The sequence below is a fragment of the Amblyomma mixtum genome, chromosome 6 (assembly GCF_055824585.1).
Source record: "Amblyomma mixtum isolate Tamu chromosome 6, ASM5582458v1, whole genome shotgun sequence".
In the NCBI taxonomy this organism is placed as follows: Eukaryota; Metazoa; Arthropoda; class Arachnida; order Ixodida; family Ixodidae; genus Amblyomma; species Amblyomma mixtum.
The window spans coordinates 31456648-31478333 of record NC_143017.1 but is presented as its reverse complement, the minus strand read 5'-3'; the positions used below and the strand labels follow the sequence as shown (position 1 = coordinate 31478333).

At 46.6% G+C, this 21686-nt stretch overlaps 1 long non-coding RNA gene across 1 annotated transcript; it reads right to left on the bottom strand.

The window, feature by feature from the left end:
* Positions 1-276: 276 nt before the first annotated feature.
* On the bottom strand, positions 277-9482 carry LOC149338723 (uncharacterized). Its single transcript, XR_016283452.1, has 3 exons — positions 9203-9482; positions 8584-8659; positions 277-582 (listed from the first exon to the last, which is right to left on the bottom strand). It is a non-coding gene; the product is annotated as an uncharacterized LOC149338723 (long non-coding RNA).
* Between the last annotated feature and the right edge of the window lie 12204 nt (positions 9483-21686).

Here is a 21686-nt window from a genome sequence, read left to right as displayed (position 1 = left end):
GATCTTATATTACTCCTTCCAAAGGAGTTTCACGTGTTTTCAATGTATCGTACTAATTTTCTTATTTCACATATTCTTCAGAGCAAGTTGGTCATATGTTTTGCAGGATCCACCTGCGCTACATCTACAAAAGAGTAATGAGCAAAAGGGATCATAATCTTTGAGTAGAATAATTTTTGCTCATACAACTACTTTATGGCTACACTACAGTTTGCACATTAGTATGGTGCTCTGTCTGCGTTGGGAATAACAATGGTTCAAGAAATGACACAAATGTACAACACTGATAACTTTTATTTCTCAAGTCATTGCTGTGATTGCTGTGGCTGCCCAAAACACGCTCGGGAGGCGCTCGCTAGGATCAAGCCCCATTAGTGTCTCAAGCAGCAGACAAGCCCGCTTTGTTTTTGGGGTGTACTTGACATTAAATGCCAAGAACACTGCCAAAAGCAAAGTAAACCCATCTACCAAATCCACCGCAGTGAGCTGTAAGCGCTCAAAAGAAACTAAGATGCTGGATGATGCCGTAGCTTGCTCGGCTGAGTGAAGGAGCTTTGGCTATGAGTGCATTTCACCGGGTGCCTGCAAATATGAATGAAAATAATGCAAGTAAGAGTCAATTCCAATGCCCTTTTCATACTATCCTGCATATAACCCCATGAAAAAAATAAAGAATACAACTAGAATGTACTGATCGTGTGTGTCATGTCGCCACTAGTGTGCACCTATATTGTGACCAAGTGCAGACACCTTTCATTGCAAACCTTCATTCAGAGCTACAATTTTATGAAGCCCAATACAATTATCACTATGCTAGTCCTTTCAAAAGCTGTGTGCATGTAAAACAAGCACATATTTACCAAATGAAAATTTTAACATGAGCAAGCTCTTCTGCAAGTATCATGATCAGCCTGACTACGCCCACTGCAAGGCAAAGGCCTCTCCCATGTTCTCCAATTAACCCTGTCCTTCGCCAGCTATGTCCACCGTGTTCCTGCAAACCTTCGCCCATGGAACATTTTGCTGCTTCCTGCTACGCCTGCCTTCTCTTGGAATCCACTCCGTTACCCTTAAGGACCAGCGATTATCTTGCCTTCGTCTTACATGCCCTGCCCAAGCACCCTTCTTTCTCTTGATTTCGACTAGGATGTCTTCAACCCGCGTTTGTTCCCTCACCCACTCCGCCCGCTTCCGATCTCTTAACGTTATGCCTATCATTTCTATTTCCATAGCTCGTTGCGTTGTCCTTAACTTAAGCTGAACCCTCTTCGTTAGCCTCCACGTTTCTGCCCCATAGGTGAATACCGGTAGGATACAGCTGTTGTATACTTTTCTCTTGAGGGATATTGGCAAACTGCCATTCATGATCTGAGAGAACCTGCCATATGCACTCCACCCCGTTCATATTCCTCTAGTTATTACTCTTCATGATCCGGATCAGCGGTCACTACCTGCTCTAAGTAAATGTATTCCCTTATCACTTCCAGTCATTTCTAAAACCACACCTATTGTGCTTGATGGTTCTTGTCACATAATACATTGTGCAGTTTAAAATATAGGGTAACCTTGAATCGGGAAAACACTTAAACCAATGACAGTTTTCTTGCTGAAGAGAAATGGCTGTTGCAATTCCTGTTTCTCAGATACCATTAACTGAATTTCATGCTCTAAAATAGTGAAGGAAAAATTCAAAATTTTTCATCTCAAAGAGGCAGACAACAAATTTCAGTTTGGTTTGGGTTGGTTTATGGGGTTTAACGTCCCAAAGCGACCCAGGGTATGATAGACGCCGTAGTGAAGGGCTCCGGAAATTTCGACCACCTGGGGTTCTTTAACGTGCACTGACATCGCACAGTACACGGGCCTCTAGAATTTCTCCTCCAAAGAAATTCCAGCCGCCGCGGCCGGGATCGAACCCGCGTCTTTTGGGTCAGCAGCCGAGCAAATTTCAGTTGCACATTTTTTTTTGTTTTTAATGATGCATAAGGCGTTACTATGCACGGATAACCACACAGTATTCGCCTATGACTGCTAAATAATTTGTAATTAAATATCTTCTCTCTCCTGCTTCACTTTTAAAAACTGAGCAATGGCAATGGCATCAAAGGTCAGTATAAGCCAGGGGAGGCATGAGGAAAACTGCAATATAATTGCGGCTTCGTCATTCATTGTGATTCCGACTCTTAAGGCAGGCTGGCTTTAGCATTGTAACTAATTAAAACGATGAAGTAGCGATATAGTAGCTTTTTTGTGCCTTCCATAACCTATACTGAACATTGATGTCATAGCAATTGCTATGCTATTGAAACAGGGAAGAAAAGAAATCTGGTTGTAATTCTTGATGAAACAGCGCAAAACATCGGGACAAGAGACAAGCGCTGACTTACAACTGGTTTTTATTTCGAAGAAACATTGCTTCTTATACCTTCTTCACCCTCTCAAAAAACACATGCGTCGCAACCATATCGTTCAAGCGTCCACAAAAAAGCATAAGACAAATAATCACAGATATTTATAATCACATTTTTAACATGTCAAATTCTTTCTTAGTCAAAGCAACAGACGGCGTGCTGACACAACCGTCGCGCAGACTCGCTATCGAAGCTGCCTCGATTATTTCCCGGACTAACTGGTCTTTGTGATTAGCCAAAGTTTTGCATTTTTGGAAAACCAGTGCACAACTAGTTGAAGGGCAATCTCTTCAATGGATTCCCAGGTTCCTGCAAGCTTGCTCGAAATTATTTTTGTGTTCTAGCAGCCTTTCATTCATGCACCTGCCAGTCTGCCCAATGTACTGTTTACCGCAAGTCACTGGCAACGAATAAACAAGGCCTTCGGTGCACTCCACAAAGGGGGTTCGATGCTTTATCGTGCATCCCTGCTTCTTTTTGGTCGGATCGGAGTTGACTCGTCTGCACAGACTTTTGAGTTTATTAGGAGCAGTCATCACTACATTCACGCCAGCTTTTCGACCTATGCCTTTCAGGCGATGGGAAATATTGTGAAGATACGGAATTGCTACTACCGGCCTCCTTTCTTTCTGTTTCTGTGCATCATCTTGCTGCTCGGGCCTAGCCTGCATCAGGTGCTTTTTCATCTGCTTGGCAACAGATACCAACAGGTGCGAGGGGTAACCCGAGTTGCCAAGCCGTTCCGCCTGGCGAAGAAAGCTCACATTCATTTTGTGAACACAGGATTTCCTCAAGGCATTCGTGAAGCACAAGTTCACAATAGCCCTCTTGGTCAGCTTAGAGTGAGCTGATTGGAAGGGCATTGGCGCTTTCTCCGCTCTGGGCTCATAGGCCCAGCAGGCGTGCCCTCTAGTGAACTCAAGTCTCAGGTCTAAAAACCTGAGTGACCCTTGAGCAGGAAGCTCGTGCGTGATAATAAGTGGCTGCAAAGCCTGCGCAAAGCGACCCACCTCCTCCATTACTGCTTCTAGCGTATTCGCCCTTTGGTCACCACAAAGAACTAGGTAGTCATCAACGTACCTAAATACCTTTTTAACACTAGTACCTGCAAGGGTTACGTTCAGGAACCTGTCTTTTCGCGCCAAGTACAAATCACTGAGTAGAGGCGCGATACATGAACCAATGCAAACACCGCGTTTCTGTAGATACACTTTTTCCTCCCAACAGACGTAAGTTGACCTGAGGTACACTGCTAATAGCTCCAGGAACCCTCTAATAGACATTCCGCAGGCGTTTTGAAATGCAACAGCACCATGCGTATCTATGCATTCTTCTACAGACACCATCAGCTCGTCATGCGGTATGGAATAATACAAATCTTTTACATCAACTGAGGATGCGGCAAAGGCACTGCTAGAATTGTCAGTTAAAAATCTAGCTATATCGTCCGAAGATTTCACCTGAAATGGGTCGTCAATTGTTAGTAGTTTTAATTTTGCTTGCAAGAAGACGCCAAGAATCTTTTGCCACGTCCCTCCCTCAGAAATTATTACCCTCAAGGGCCAGTCTGGTTTGTGAGTTTTTACAGTGAAAAACGCGTCCAAGTTAGACTTCTTGCAAGTTTTTATGCCTCGAAGGAGGTAGTCAAGTTTAAGTTCTTTGCATAGCTTCATAGCATTGCTTTCCTAACAGCTGATGTCTTGTGCTCGTCAAAAACAGAGCTGATGGTTTCTAACGCCTTAGTTTTGTACAAGTCCTTGGAAATCACAGCAAAGCCCCCCTCTTTGTCAGAGGTCAGCAACGCAAGGGAATTGTCTTTCAAGTACCTTACAGTACGTCCCACTGGGAGATTCCTCTCGCAGAGCTGGTAGCGTTGTTAGGTACGTTGTTAGGTACGTTGATGACTACCTAGTTCTTTGTGATGGCCAAAGGGCGAATACGCTAGAAGCAGTAATGGAGGAGGTGGGTCGCTTTGCGCAGGCTTTGCAGCCACTTATTATCACGCACGAGCTTCCTGCTCAAGGGTCACTCAGGTTTTTAGACCTGAGACTTGAGTTCACTAGAGGGCACGCCTGCTGGGCCTATCAGCCCAGAGCGGAGAAAGCGCCAATGCCCTTCCAATCAGCTCACTCTAAGCTGACCAAGAGGGCTATTGTGAACTTGTGCTTCACGAATGCCTTGAGGAAATCCTGTGTTCACAAAATGAATGTGAGCTTTCTTCGCCAGGCGGAACGGCTTGGCAACTCGGGTTACCCCTCGCACCTGTTGGTATCTGTTGCCAAGCAGATGAAAAAGCACCTGATGCAGGCTAGGCCCGAGCAGCAAGATGATGCACAGAAACAGAAAGAAAGGAGGCCGGTAGTAGCAATTCCGTATCTTCACAATATTTCCCATCGCCTGAAAGGCATAGGTCGAAAAGCTGGCGTGAATGTAGTGATGACTGCTCCTAATAAACTCAAAAGTCTGTGCAGACGAGTCAACTCCGATCCGACCAAAAAGAAGCAGGGATGCACGATAAAGCATCGAACCCCCTTTGTGGAGTGCACCGAAGGCCTTGTTTATTCGTTGCCAGTGACTTGCGGTAAACAGTACATTGGGCAGACTGGCAGGTGCATGAATGAAAGGCTGCTAGAACACAAAAATATTTTCGAGCAAGCTTGCAGGAACCTGGGAATCCATTGCAGAGATTGCCCTTCAACTAGTTGTGCACCGGTTTTCCAAAAATGCAAAGCTTTGGCTAATCACAAAGACCAGTTAGTCCGGGAAATAATCGAGGCAGCTTCGATAGCGAGTCTGCGCGACGATTGTGTCAGCACGCCGTCTGTTGCTTTGACTAAGAAAGAATTTGACATGTTAAAAATGTGATTATAAATATCTGTGATTATTTGTCTTATGCTTTTTTGTGGACGCTTGAACGATATGGTTGCGACGCATGTGTTTTTTGAGAGGGTGAAGAAGGTATAGGAAGCAATGTTTCTTCGAAATAAAAACCAGTTGTAAGTCAGCGCTTGTCTCTTGTCCCGATGTTTTGCGCTGTTCCATCAAGAATGAATAACCAACATGCCCAAGCTGCTGTCCTGGTTGTAATTATTTAGCGATTGGAGACGAATACTATGCAACAATTCTATGTATACGAATGCCCAGCACGTCACTACAAAGAACACACATAACCAAAAATTTGGTGTTTATACTCATTTAAGGTAATACTACTTCCCACGCAAGAACACGATAGCCATGTGTAAACGTTTTGCTTTCATAGTAATAAAATCTATCCAACGACAAGTTAGGCGCAGCATGCCTGCTCTTTATAAATATGCAGTACTGACAATGTTTGACACTAGCATTTGGCATGAACGAGATAACTGTGATTACTTCGCACATTACGTGCCAGTCCATACTATTATGCACAATTTAGATTTGCAAATGTAATGTGTAATTCTCTCTGACTGCCACGTTAGTGCACTGCAAACCAATGAAGTTGCCTTGCATTTGCAATGTTCTCACTACTTTTATGCAACACTGATCACTTCAGTATATCTGCATCGTTCTGTTAGACGGCCACGGGATAGCTAGAATTAAGGCTATTTTATGTGATGGAAACCATTGACTAGACAACAAAGAAGAAAAGCCTCAACTACTGTCCTGGTGCTGGGACGTCTAATAAGAGCTCAGAAAGACTCGGTTTCAATACGCCAAACCCTCCACATAACATTACCCTGTGCGAAAATACCCCACCCCACCCTAGCTTAATTTCTGTCCACATGCACCAAGGCTCACTGCACCTGTTATAAATATTGCCCTAAATATTGCAATCAAGCTGCCCGTGTATGCATAGGCTATCTGTGCATCGAGAAAGAAAGAAGTTGTTAGGAATGTTTCACACCAAAAACAGAAAAAAAGGCAGCCTGTTTCTCAGAAACAGCTAAGAGCATGAAATGGTGTGTCCAAAAAGATTAGGCTGCTTTGTACTTATTTATGACAACGAGAACTGTCAGAGCTGCGCTTTCAAAAATTCAGGAGCTTTGTGCACAAACGTAGCTTCCGTATGCACGTCTTGCAGCACCAACGCTTCCGAATTGAAACGACCGATGAATATGCACAGGAAAAAGCAAATAGAGAGCGCTTGAATTTAAAAGAAAAGCTACCTTGCACAATCAGAAATTTCACGACAGAACCTTCCAAACAGTGACGTGTACTGGTTGCGGTATACCGAATATATACCTAGCAAATAAGTGTGCGCTTTGTTAACGAGCGGGATTCTGTGGCGGCAATGCTACAGCTCCAATTCCGAAAACCTAATGCTGCAGAAATTGAGTTTTCAAAATACGTGCGAATGCACGATACACTTTTGCACGCATTTAGAACTTTCAGTTGTGAAACACAGACAACGAATCTTGTGTATGCGTCTTCCTTGGCTGGTAAAAAAATTCTATAAGTCTCCAGTTTGCCTGTGTACTCCACAAATTCTAGGATCCCTGTCCGCTACATGTCAAATTTCACTGAAGCGAAAGTAATACAACCGACAGCTGATGATCTGCTAGGGCAACAGGATTTCAAAAGTTTGAGAAGGGCAGTGGGAGTCCAATCCAGGTGGAGTAATGAAATTTGACTAGTAACAGACAGGGACCCCCAATCTGTGGAGGACACCGGCAAATTGGAGACTTTCGGAGGAATTTTTTTACCCGCCAAGGAACACGCATACACAAGAGAGAACCACAGAGGACTACGGCTTTTACCAGCCCTTGTCCTGTGCGGTTCTGTCTTGTGTATGCGTCTTTTTTGGCTGGTAAAAAAATTCTTCCATAAGTCTCCAATTTGCCTGTGTACTCAACAAACCGCAGGATCCCTGTCCACTACTAGTCAAATATTTCAACTCCACCTGGCTTGGACTCCCACCGCCCTTCTCTGTGGAGAAAGGGTGACAGCAGCTGGCAAAGGACAAGGTTAACTGCAGATCAACTGGGGAAGCATTATCCTGCACTGATTTTGACGGCAGGTTCACAAGACAAACAAAATCAACTCGAGGAGCGGGGTGCACATCATGCGACTGAATGTCAATGGCCAGTGAAAATGGCACCAGCACTGTGGAATGCACATGCAGAAAACGGCGCATTTTTTTGTCAACTTTGAGTAGCAGTCTACTGCAATTTTAAAGAGCAAAGCTCTCAAGTATGGCAACACTGGCACTTTTTGTTTTACTGGGGTGAGGGTCGTCGTGAGGGTTGAAGACCATATTTCTTTTCCATCCACTGTGTTAATTGCGAGCTATGTTTACCTAATAGGGGCTGGGCATCTAACATCACCGTTATTTCTTTGCAGCAGTTAAAACAATACAGCATACATTTTATATCATGCTTAACGAATTTTTGGGAGCAGCATGCTTTTACCCTTCTACTATTTGTTGCTACTGAATCAGTTTGGCGTTGACAAAAGATCTGTAATAAGGAGTAATTACTCATTGACATCCACTCGAGCACAGCCAAATGGCTACAAAGGAAAGCTATACAGCTTTCACAGAAACTTCGTAGTTAAAGAAAGATTCGTCCTGGTCCGGTGTTCGAACTCAGAACCACCACTTCACAGGAGCAGTCGCTCTATCAATTTGTCCAACCTGGACGGCAAGCTTATGGTAGGGCGAGAGCGAAGTGATCAATAACTCGAGTGGGAACTGTGTTGGTCCAATGTTTTAGGACCCCTAAAACATTGGACAAACTCAGTTCCCGCTTCATGTTACCTCTAAAACATTGGACAAACTGAGTTCCCGCTTCATGTTACTATACTGAGTGACATTTTGGTCTATACACCAGAAATACCGGTAAAGCATCATGATAGAACACAATGTTTTTTAAAGGGATAAAGGAATATGTTCGTCCTTTCAGAGGGCACATATGCATAAGAGGCAACATGTGTGAAATAGTCTCTGCACCTGAAGCAGTGTAAATTCCATTATGTTAACAGCAGCAGTCAAAAGCTTCATGAGCGACTATTTCATACAGATCATGTAATTACATTCATGTAATTCAGGATCAGATTCATGTGATTATACAGGGAGGTACTGCTGCTAAGTGCACGTAGAGCTCTGCATGCATTTCTAAACCCGGCTGTGAGCCTATGTCTACGAAATTTTTCTAAATAGGCAGGTAAGGTTGCATCACTGGAAAACAATACCTACCACAAACAGCTGAGGAGAGATAGCACAGCCAAAAGCTGGAAGCACGAATGGCCCAGTAGATACTGGCAGCTGGCAACTGCAAATAAATATGTCAGAGCAACTGTTGTCAGTGGCCGTAACAATGTCATGAATGACAAGAGAAGAAATTGTCTACTGCTTCATAAATTAGAATAAGGTATTAACATAGGAACACAAAAAGCAATGAGAGGGCCCATGACAAAAGAAATGAACAGATTGTATGTGATGCACCGATATACATTTTTTCAGTAGATTTACATGACTGTCACACCCGCATAGAAAGATGAGCAGGCTGGAATACCACTATTTTTATGCATGATGAAAAGAGCGTAACTATTCGAATATAGCATGCACAGGATTTTATTACTACTAGGGTGCTTTGCAGCAGCACCGAAGGTATTTTTAAATTGAACGTAGCGACCAGTAGACCCGTCTGCTTTGCACAAATGATGAGAGGATGGAAAAGGCATGCATTCATTAGCAAGAAGCACGATATCTCACATCACAGCATGAAACGAAAATTGGTATTGCATTTAACAAATCTGCACAGAAATAAAAACTGCCTAGTGGCAATGCAAGTAAGAGCAAGGGAAAAAAATACCGAAGAAAACTGGTGAGTGTAGTGCAGGGAGGTCTGTGGGTAGGGTCTCGTGCCTGGGAATAGTTCCGAGCGCGGAGAATCGCCGGCAGCACAGCTGGTGGCAGTCAACCAAGAATAAATAAGAGAAAGTGAAAATCAATAACAAACCATCACCGATATAGCGAACGACTTGAAAGCGGGCCGCACAAACGAGGGATATAGCAAAAAGCTTGAAATCCTAAATAAGTGCGCAGTTGCATCCCAAACAGTTCTCAAAATCTGAAGGCGAGGAAGCATCGACACCTACACCTCAGGGCAGACGCAAGAACGATCTAACTTCGACATAATACTGTGTCAAATTCTGTTCCATGGGGAAGCACAGATAAAAATTTACAAATGACTAGGCAAGGGATATGCCCCAGCCTTTTACACGCGATCATTGTCCCCGAAAAAATTGTATGACAAATATTAAGGCGTAAGCACTAATCCCACGAGTACACACACTGAGCACTGTCTGTTGGCAGCTGGCCTAGCGCGAGTGCTCTGTCGCGCGGCACTGCCGCTCATCGTCATCTTCTAAGTAGCACAAATCAATCCGACGGGCACCAGCCGCGAGGCAACTCGACCGTTGTCAGTTCCCTTGTCTGTCCGCAGCTGGCCTAGCAAGAGCGCTCTCTAACGTGGCACTGCACGCTCATCATCCTCTCCTACGTAGCACAAATCTATGCTATTGGAATGTAGTAAACTTTGTCTGTTGTTTTTCGCAGCGCTAGCAAGCGACCGCATAACTCTGTTGTGATAACTGGTGGCATTTTTATTTACCGCGGCACCCGAGTACTAAACGCAGATAGAGACTATGGAGCAACAGTTGCCATGCGGCCTATACGCCCGTTCTTTTCTGGTAAAGGCCGATTCACACGATTTTCCGTTCGCCCGCTGCCGCGGCCGACAGCGCGCCTCTCAATGTGGTGACGCATGAATACGTAGTGCGCGGGCCGCGGGCGAACGGACCGTCGTGTGAATCGGCGTTAACGCATTATAGCTGAGGCAACCGCACGCAGACTGCCTGCACTGCCATCCCTATATAGGCGCACACTAATAACGCGTGCGAATAGAGATCAGAAGTAAAGAAACGTACACGGGACTCACCGTTCAGACGGCTCATCAAGGCTTAGCAAAACCGCACATTCTTCTTCGTTGCCTCTCCAGATGACAAGAATTCGTAGCGCTACCTTTCTTCAGGGCTTTACCCGTTCAAAATCACCAGTGTTGATAGGGCGTAATTCTCGTCGTTGGTTTCCAAAACACACTTGTGTTCTTCATACACGTCCACCGCACGAGCACTGAAACAATGCTACTCCCAAAGTATCGCCGGGTGGCGCTGCTGCGCCTGATGTGCAGCGCCATCTATGGGAGAAAAGTAAAAACTGGGGCGCTCCTCGCTGCTCGCGCTGCTTTCACCACGCTTCTTTGCACGCGCGCTTCCTTGCACGTGCGCGCGCCCGCGCTGTCGCGATGTGTCGCCTGCATGAGCCACAATAAGATCGTTCAGACTGACGCGCAGTACTGCAATGCAAACTTAATTAAAGGGGGGAAACTGATTAGTCGCGTCTACTGTGTGGAGCAGACGGTCGACGATGAGGAGGCCCATTTGACTGTAAAATGCGTTTCTCGAGTGAGTATTAACGTCGTACTGTATGACATGTAACTAGAGGTAAGTCCACGGTATAATTATATGCTCGAAATATGCGAAGTACTATCAGCTGTGAGAAATAAAGCGAGACACTTGTTGATCGTAGTTGTCAGTTGTTGCATGCGATGCGCAGGGCGATCCACTTACGTGCGAGTCGAAAGGACATGCGACCAGGCAACAGTTCGTCAACATTCTACTCCACCTTGGGGGAACCCCCTAAACATTTGACCACCATTGTTCACACTTGCAAGTGCGACCTGCGGGTCGCCTTCTTGCTTGAAACGAAAACTCTCCGGAATAACATTGCTTGCGCGCTTTCGAGAATTTCGTCTGCTTTGACTGCGTCTCCTGCACTCGCGCTCGGTGCGATTCTCAATGCACTACGGTGACCAGGAGGATGTCGTGACGGTATTGATGTGCACCGCAGTCGTATAAGCGTCATGATGACAGCGACAGCGGCGCGCTTTTTAGGGCCGGCCTGCCGACCTGTTTGCCTGCCGCCGCCGTCAGAAAAATACGCTAATATTGTTTGTTCGCGTTCATACCAAACCCTGGAGTAGAGCAACGTCAAAAATGAATCATTTTTGAGAATCGTTGGCCAATACCGAGCTGCTGGTAGAAGCGATAACTGCGATACAAGCATATTTCTTTTCCAAAGCCGCTTTGCTGATGCCCAGTGCTGCTCGCCTGTTGTCACCTGGCTCCGCAGTTAAAGGCATCACGGAAATCGGTCACGTCTTTGTTTTATTATGTGACGGTGAACATAGTAAAACGGTGACGCGAGTAGCACCTTTATTACAGCGCTGGCCAGTTCCGAAGTGCCCTCAGCTACAGCATCGGTGCGAAATGATTAGGCTTAGCGACGACTACGGCAGCGAGGGAGCAGCGCAGCTCGTCGCCCGGCGTGGCCGCGGGCGACGTCGTTGCCGAAAGCTCTACTGTCCGCGGACGGCGTCATTGCCAAAAGCTCCACTGTCTCGCCGATTAGTTCAGCGGCTTGCGACTCCCAGTCGCAAGGCTGGAAAATCGAGCAGCGAGCGACTTGCCTGCGCGTCGTCTGTCACTTTTTTCGTGCATGGTAGGGACAGACTCACTGGCTCTCCGAAGAGCGCGGCCGCATACTCTCGTGTTCGCGGTAAGAGTGGATCACCGTGTACATACGCTTTGGTTTTTACATTACGGCCTTCGTACTACCTCGTTTTTGCTTCGCCGAGACCGCGTCTGTCAGCGCGAAGATTGCGCCTCGCGCGACTCTCCCGTCGCACGTGCACACAAAGCTAGCAGGGCGTCTGCTACGGCGCCGCCCCGAGTTTCCGCTGCTCGCCGCTGCGGCGCTGGCGTCGCGCTCCCAAACTTGAGCTTGGGAAACGTGACGACGGCTGCAGTTTTGCTTCGTTGAAAAAACCTACAAATGCGCTTTTTTTATTACTAATATTTGAATTGTGTTCGCAACAAAAACAAATTATATTTTTTTCATTTTATTTCTTTATTAAATGCGAATACCAAAGCGCTTTTAGATACTTTTGCTGACATGTCGTTTGTAGAAGCTGCGATCCTGTGATCCCATCCCCGGGTGTCCTAGCAGACGACGGCGCAGACGACGCTGTTGACGGAATGCAATTTCGATTGACGGCAGCGAAAATCCCTTAAATGCGACAAAAAAGGCAAAGAAACGCACCGTATCGCAAACTGGTCCATATCAAGGATATGTTCGACGCGAGCGGTAGGACAAAGAGCAGCTGCGATGCATTACTCTACGCGACACTGGCATGGTCGACGGAGATCTACATGAAACAGAGCTTAAATGTGACCCGTACAAGCGGATTACTGTGATATCAACTGCGTTACGGAACTACGACGATACTTGCTTCACACTTTAGCTTGTATGCAACAGCGGCCCGCACTCGCCGCATCCTGTTCGAGTGTACTTTCACTAGCAAGAGCCCACATGCATGGAAGCCGACAGAAGCAACTGTCTTTTCGAGTTCAGATTGTTCCGAATAATACGAGCAGCTTACTTTAGCACGTACTCGAATTCAAGTTCTCAGCCTGTGTGTCACGTATGGTGACGATGGCGTCGAGGACGAGCTTAAGAATCGCCTTAACGTGGCCGCAACGCAGCCGGTATCCCAAGCATTCGTGCGCTAATTGTTGTTCACCTGTACTGCGAACGTGCGCTCAGTCGCAGGCCAGCCGCTAGCTGCTCGATTTGCCAGCCTTGCGAGTACAATTCGCAAGTTTCTGAGCCAATCTTTGAGCGAGCCGAGCTTTCAGCTATGACGCTGCTCGCGAGCGCGCCGCGCGACGAGCTTCGGCCTGCTCCCTGGCTGCCGTATTCGTAGCTAAGCCTAGGAGGTTTCACTTCGATGCCAGAGCTGAGAGCGCTTTGAAACTGGCTAGCGCTGAGGTGCTACTCTTTGCATTGTAAGTACGTTTTATTGTGAACTATGTCTCGTAGTGAAATAAAGATATGTTCGGGTCCACCCGAACGGTGATGATGGCGTCGAGGACGAGCTTAAGAATCGCCGCAACGCCGCCGATATTCCATGCATACATGTGTGCTAAATTTGTTCACCTGTGCTGCAAACGTGGGCATAAAGGCTCGCTCAATCGCAGGCCAGTCGCTGCTCGATTTTCCAGCCTTGCGTTGCGTGCGCGATTCGCAAGCTACGGAGCGAATCATTGAGCGAGCCGAGCTTTCGGCAACGACGGCGCCCGCGATCGCGCCGGGCGACGAACTGTGCGCTGCTCGCTGGCTGCCCTTGTCGTCGCTAAACCTAGCCGATTTCACATAGATGCTGTAGCTGAATGCGCTTCGAAACTGGCCAGCACTTAGGTGCTACCCTTGGCACCGTTTTACTCTGAACCCCGCGTCATAGGGAAATAAATATATGCTCGGTTTCCGCGACCCCTTCAGGAGCGGAGCTATAGCAGAGGCCAGGCGAACTCCAGAGCAGCAGCAATGCGGCTATGGGAGGAAATTTGTATGGCTGTTATCGCTTCTACCAACAACTCGACATTGGCTAATGATACTCTATCCCAGAGCTTTGGTCGTGAACAAACAATACCAGTGCATTTTTCTGACGCCGGCATCCAGGCTGGCAGGCCGGCCCCGAGAAGCTAGCGCGCCCTTACGATTGTATGGCCGTAAGGGCGGAGGAGTAAAACAAGCACTGAACTCCCTTGGGGTATGCAGGAGTGGAAATGCCATTTTACTCTTTTGTCAAGAGGAGTGAACAGGACCTTTCACTCTTTCTCGTTTGTAGAGAGAGTAGATTGAGACCTGCAGGAGTAGCGAGGCTCTTTTACTCTTAATGCAGGAGTAGCAGTTCTTAGAGTGTAGAGCTTAATAAAGTTTTTCACTCTGACACTCTCCGCCGACCTACACAAATCTGTGGCTACTTCTTGTACGTATGAAATAACTCCTCTCGCTGAGGGCTATTCAGAATCGCGGTTACTGAGATGTTCGGTTGAAGCTCTCTCAGTAATTTTAAGCACGATAGCGTTAAAGGCCTCATTGTCGAGAAAATCCGCCGTCGGCGTAGTGAGCGAAAAATCTCCAGCATGACATTGGCAGGTCGTGCCAGGAGAGCAACCTAGGAGGCACGTGAGCTTTTAGCAGCATCATAACCTGTACACCAGATAGCAAGGAAACTGCCCATCGTGGGAATAGGCAGTTAAATTAATGATTGGTCGCTTAAGAAGATCAACCTAGGCCGCACAAAGCCCACCGCTGGCAGCACCTGCCATCGCAGGGCACTGGCGGACCGCTTAATCGCTGCACCACTGCACCAGTAAAGGTATGAGGCAGGGCGAGAAGTTGGGCATGTTGGTGCAGGTTCACCTTGATTGAAGAAGAGCGCAGAAAAAGACGAGATATTTGAAAGAACGCACGACGAGCGCTTACTAACGATAAATGCGTTTTATCGAACCACTCTAAATAAATACGGGGTAAAAAAAAACAAGAAAAAGAAACTAAGGAACAAAAACAGATCAAAGATTAGCTGTGACAATCTAGAAAAAATATTTTCTTTCTACGTCAGCGCAAGAAATGGCGCACTGATACAGTGATCTGTCTTGGCAGTGTGGTATGCTTCAGAAATCTTCCGATCCTTCTTATCCCCATTAGTAAAGATTACTGATGTTTGGTTCTGGAGGGCTTCAGAAGTTTTATTTTTCCCGGTGTTTTCGCACATGACATACGAGTTGAGTGCCTGTGCTATTTTTTAGATCCCTACGTGTTCAGCGAGGCACGTATTGATGGAACGGCCGGTTTCTCTGTGCGTGCTCGCGCTGTACTTACCGGCGACCTTTTGTTCTAGAGCACCGCAAATTCGCCTGAGTTTATACGGAACAGAAAAGAAAATGTTAGCGTTGTAACCGGCAGCCACATTTTTAAGCCCATGAGCCGTGCAATGAATACAAGGTATGACTGCAAATTTCCTCCGTTGCCTATCCTCTGAGGAATTCTAGGATTGTCTATTGATATTTTTTACCAATTTGGCTATCTTCTCACAAGCCCAGGAAATTACATACTGTGGATAGCCAGCGGTTGACAACCGGGAGACCTGTGCTTCGAAACTTGCCTTGACTACATGGTGACACAACTTTAATAATGCTGCTGTAATGCATGACTTAGCAATGGCATTCTTCGTAAGTTTCGAGTGTCCTAAGGAAAAGCGCAGCAGTGTTTTGAGCGACCTTGGGCTGTATTTTGTATTCTAGCAAACATGGTGTTCCCGAAATTTAAGGCGCAGGTCGAGAAGCTGTAGCACGTTGCCCCTCAGGACTTCAAAAGTGAAGTTGAGACCGAATGCTCGTTCCTTGAACACCTTTGTACGTCTTCAAGGAGGCGGTTGAAAGTTCTCTTTGAAAGTTTCTTCTTTTTCTGCTCTGTGCTTCAATCAACAAGAGAGGACTTCTGTATTCTAGGATTCCGTATTGAGGATTCTAGGATTCTGTATTGTATTAGGATTTGTATTCTTCTTTATTGAGGATCAATGCAAAGTAGATAATGACATTCTGCATATATGGAAATTAACTCACTCACCTATCGCGTTATACCCTTAAGACGGAGCTTAAGTGACCCCTCCAATCTTTCGCGCAAGCTTGCCAAGAGGGACTTGGGGAACCTTGCCTCTATCAACCGCCCAGTTTGCATTTGGAAACTGGTGGGGAAACATAGTTACACGATCCTTGGAGTGCGTTCCTCAGATGAGATGTGGCGATGCTGCGCTTCGCTACCTTCGAGTGCGCTGAGGAGAACGGTAGAAGAAGGCCTTTAAGGGAGCGTTTCCGTACTTCTACCAGATCTGATCTGGTGATGTAGGGAGGATCATCTCAAGAAACCTTACTGCACGCAGTTTGGTCAATGTTGTCGGCGGTATTACCAAAATAACTAGCACAGCATATTTGTCCCTCGTATCTTGGGCCACCTGGGCCATGCAACCTCGTGGTATCATCACAGCCAGTCCACTGGATTGCGAGCAAGCTGCCCACCATGGCATGTGGTAGCTAAATGAATGATTGATCGCGAGTGTTTCACCGGGAAGAGCAACCTGGGTCAACCAGCCCCTCCCGTGCAGCAGCTACCATCGCAAGGCAGTATAGCGCGTCGCTTAGTCGCTGCACCACTGCGCCAGGAGCTTTATGTTGGCTCCCAGGAATCTATGAATGCTAAGCAGAAAATAACAAATTCTCTATGTAAGGGCATTAAGCAATTCAAGTTATTGCGTCATATTCTTTATTCGGAGCTTAAGGGCGGAACTGTCCGGTTAAAGTCCCGCTCTGACCATATGTCGGATTCTCGTAGGCCTTACAGCTTATATATACTCCATATGGACATATCTGTCTTTACCGACTGCACTAAGTAGTAGACAGTGACGCCCAAGGCTGCTGTGGCCCTAGACTAACTAAGCACTCCAATCGCGGGCTCTGGAAAAGCGCAACAGCATTTCAAGAGTTCAGCCAACCTTATCAATCAATCAATCAATCAATCAATCAATCAATCAATCAATCAATCAATCAATCAATCAATCAATCGATTGATCGATCAATAAATCAGTCAGTCAGTCTCAGTAAGTCAGTCAGGCAGTCACTCAGTCAGTGGTTGAAGAGTCACGAGGCGTTAGTCCTGTCCGAGCCGCTTATCACTGCTGCTCCAGACCGCTTGAAACAGTGTCACCAGACGATCGACAGTCACGCAATCCTCAGCCTACACCGTTTATTGCGTGTCAGTATTACAGAAAATCGCTGTTTCCTGCGTACTTCTGCCTATTTTGCATGTCGTACCGCAACCGCGAACGTAGCAGACCGTCGCGAACAGCAGGCGTCATCAGGCGTCTCGAGCACGCGTCAGCAGGTGTCATGAGGACGTGCGGCTACTGCTTACACTCCTGCGTGCAAAAAAAGGAAGGATATAAGGAAAATCACAATTTAAAATGTGTTATACACTTGAAAAGCAACGCGGCTGCTTTATCATGGAACTATATTGGAGAGAGAACAACGACAGTTGTCGCTTTCTTCCCTTATGTTATGTTCTCGCCCGCGGAGTTTGCAATCCTGAAATTCTCGTGATATGTTGTTTATGGTTTATGGGCGTTTAACATCCCAGAGAGACTCAAGCTATGAAGGACGCCGTAGTGAAGGGCTCTGGAAATTTTGTCCACCTGGGGTTGTTTAACGTGCACTGGCATCGCACAGTATACGGGCCTCCAGGATTTGGTAAAGTGGTTTTTGAGGAAAGAAAATGGCTTAGTATTTGCCTCACATATATCGGCGGACACCTGAACCGTGCCATAAGGGAAGGGAGGAAGGTGGGAGCGAAAGAAGAAAGAGAAAAAGAGGTGCCGTCGTGGAGGTCTCCGGAATAATTCCACCACCTGGGTATCTTCAACGGGCACTGACATCGCACAGCACGTGGGCGCCTTTTGCGTTCCACCTCCACTGAAGTACCTCTTGTAAACAGTACAAAAATGTTTTACACTAGCACCACCATCGAAACGCGGCCGCCGTGGTAGGATTAGAACCCGGGTACTGCGGCTCGGTAGACGAGCGCATTAATTTCTGAGCCACCACGGCGGGTACTTCTCCTGTGTCGAAATTCAGTCGCTGTGGTCGGGATTGAACCCGCGTCTTTCGGGTCAGCAGCCGAGCGCCATAACCACTGAGCCACCGCGGCGGCTCTCGGGATATGTCTAATAGCGATTTCGCTTCCTGTGAGCGACGAAAGTTGCCCTCTAAGTGCGTTCGCTGTGTCTTTTTTTTTCATTTCAGTACAAGAGGGACCAGCAACAAATAGTGCCATTGCCTTCAGTTATTGAAATCACCATCGCAAGTAAGATGGTAACCTGCGTTCGCGGGCAGGTGTCCACTGTGACAAAACAAAGCAAGGCTCAATCAATGGTAGCAAAAGGAGCCATCAAATAGCACATTTTTTCTACTGGAAGACCATAACGTGTATCGTACGTGAACTATCGCCGAGCTCGTAACAAAAGAGCCGTCGCGAAGTTTTGTTTGGAGGTTGTTAGAGCTCTGAAAGTGGGAGTGCTACTGGACCGTTAAAAACTGAAGCAGAAAGAAAAAAAAGGTATTCTTGCAGTGCATTCCAAAGATTTTATAAGACAGCAGCTCTGCATGGCGTACTTCATAAAGATCGGATGTGACATTTGCTGAGCCGACTTTCGCGCGGCCCTCAGCCCGTCCTAGAGTACCGCAGCGGTGGCCTATTCGTTTGAGCATCCGCCTTGCGAGCAGGAGGTGCGTGGTTCGATCCCCAGTGCTGCCGGGTACCCACCAGTGATACATTCGATATAAGCTTTCCCCTGCCTGGTGCTCGGCTTTTTTAGGGTGAAGGGCTTTGGGAATGGGTCCTTGACCCCTCTTTGTATAAAACCAAAAAAAAAAAAAACCTTGTGCCACGGCCCTCTTTGGCCACCGCTCCCCTTGCGCCATAAAAAGCCATCATCTTCATCAGCACGTCCTAGAGAGAGGAGATACGTCATCTTCCAAGCCATTAACCCGGATGGCGTGCCCGACCCGCAGTGTAGGTTCCGTCTCTCCAAATGCCAAATTGCTGAAAAGAGCACTGCACCCTGCGGTTTCTTGTTCGACACATCCAGAGACATGGCCAGTGGCAGACACGCGCCCAAGCCACTGCACACTTGACAGATCGAAGAGACTAGAGCTGAACCGTTGTCTCTCCTCCGCTCTATTTAATCCTTTCAGTGACCGGGTGTGGTTCAAACCATTTTTTTGTATGTGATTAATAGTTGCTAGGACTTGTCGTGTAAACACCGGAGGTGTCATAGAATGGCTTTTGATTTGAAGACACACATAACACTAAAAACTCAGGAAAAAAGAACATTCGCGACAAAACTAGTCGGTATTACAAGTGCGAATGGCATGCATCTAACATTCCTGCTTCGGTAAAAAATATTTGCTGCGTTTGGTAGTTTATATAAAAACCCTTTAGTGGCTTGAACGGTGCTATATCTACCTGGAACTAAAGAAACAAAATTTGTTCTGCGTGTAGCATATTCTTAGAAAGAGGTGCAGTTAGAAACCAGTAAAACTGTATGCAATGCGCCTGAAAGGGTTAAGACGAAAGCTGCAGAGCTGATGTCGACCTACCTCTCAATGATCTTCGCTTCTATGTTACGTTTAGCAGAGTACATTTAGCGCGTGAGCTAAGCGGATCTCTTTATTTTTGTTTTTGCTCCCAGGCATCATTTGGGGTCGATGGACGACGCTTTAGACTAGTGTTTCGGGGCTACGCCTCAGCAGTTAACTCCGACGCAGTTGCAGAATTTTGATTATGCCGTCGCAAAAGAACACAAGCTGGATTCGCATATAGCAATAACTGGTTTGGTTTATTGGAGTTTAACGTTCCAAAGTGACTCAGGCTATGAGGGAAGCCGTAGTCAAGGGCTCCGGAAATTTCGACCACCTGGGGTTCTTTAACGTGCACTGACATCGCACAGTACACGGGCCTCTAGGATTTCGCCTCTATCGAAATTCGGCCGCTACGGCCGGGGTCGAACCCGCGTCTTTCGGGCCAGCAGCCGAGCGCCGTAACCACTGAGCCACCGCGGCAGGGCATAGCAGTAACTGGAAGCATGGAAAGGTACTGCCGAGATTGTTGTGCCCATCGTGTTCAGGTAAAAATTAACCCACCAAGAAAAGTACGTTGCGCACAAAGGCCTTGCTTACCTTTGACGCACCAGGTACCACCGCACGGCTTGGGGCAGCACTCCAGACCCTGGGCTTCGCATTCTTCAGCTGTGCAAGTGCTGTGGGCACAGTCGGAGGCGTCTGCTGGCTCCGGGCACTTGGCCTCGCTCACGGCTGTCAGCGAACCGGCGGCTATAATGACGAAGGCGATAAAGAAAGCATGCATCTTGACTGCGGTTCGTCGAGAGCACGTGGCATGAAAGTTACAAGCCGCGGTCTGCCTTTTATGCTGCCGCCGTTGCAATGAGTTGGGCAAGCAGAACAAGTGAAACATCAATTCGGCGCACTTCCGGCGGCTCTGAGTCGCGATGACCCTGGCGTATTCCGGTGCATTTGCCCTTCCCAGAATAGCGAGCAGGAAAAAAAAATACTTCACTTCTCAGAGCTAGTGCCGCTTCTACAGCATAGTGTTGAATGTGCGTGCTCATTTCAATTTTATTTTGTGGTCTAGCGGAACAGGAAGGCAATGCAGCTGCCGCTTTGCTATCAGCACCTAGACAATGACGCTGCAGAACTCAGTGTATAGCTGACCCAAGTGAAAGTTTTTTATGTTTAACCATCAGGGTTTTTTTATTTTTCGTCATTTTTCGTGCCTCTATTTTGTTTCTCCCCTTCGTTCTCATTTAGTTCCATGACACACATCCTGGAGTGGAAACAACAAGCTTTCGCAAGGGAGACGCATGGGTTCCGTTACATAAAAATTCGCTGATGTAGGTCCTCCATCGAATGTATCTTCTATGCAGTCTGATTTCTTTTCGTTGGTTTTCTGAAACACGTGTGCGGTTTTAGGTTAACACAAATAAGGCACAATGATTAAAGCTTGCAAGTTATTTTTGTAAACCTCTAAACATCTTTCAAGCTATGCCATTTCAGTCTTAACGCTGTAATGCACATCTTGGCTACATAAACACACAGAACATTATGCACATAAATTGGCAATTAAAAACGAGTATACCTTTCCTTCCGTTACCTGAACGTCTACCAACGTTGTTGTATTGTAGTATATTCTGTTCCACGAATATTAAAAGCCGCAGTGAGTTTTGCAATACAGGCAGGTCCAGCATGAAAGGGAACACATGGTCTGCATTTAATCAATTATTATTTCATTAGGGTGATTTAAAAGCACATTTTTTCATTGTTTTATTCGGTTGCCCCGAAATAAAAAGCCCACGATATATTTTAAGCCTATGTGAAGAAGGATCAATAGGGAAGTGTCAGGAAGCACAAAAAAACGTCGACTACTGTAGGATACAACTCATTTGGCAGCACCGACAGCGCTTGAAAGCACCACTTTGACAGTTGCCTTGTCGACTACGCAGGTTAGTTGCAGTCTGCCTGTTGTTTGCTTTTTTTAGTAAGGGCGTCGTTGCTGCTGCTGAAGTGTTGTTGCATTGCTGTTACACTGACTTCTTTGAAATTATTTGCAGATTCTTGTTTGTGGTAGCTCTTCTATCAGGAGGACCTGTCTAGAATGGGAAAGGGCCCTAAGTCGGGAGGAGAGGGCTGAGATAAGAGAAATGGTGAAAAGTATGGAGTATATTAATAAGGATCTTGAGCAATTCAGAAAAGATTTGGAGGAGG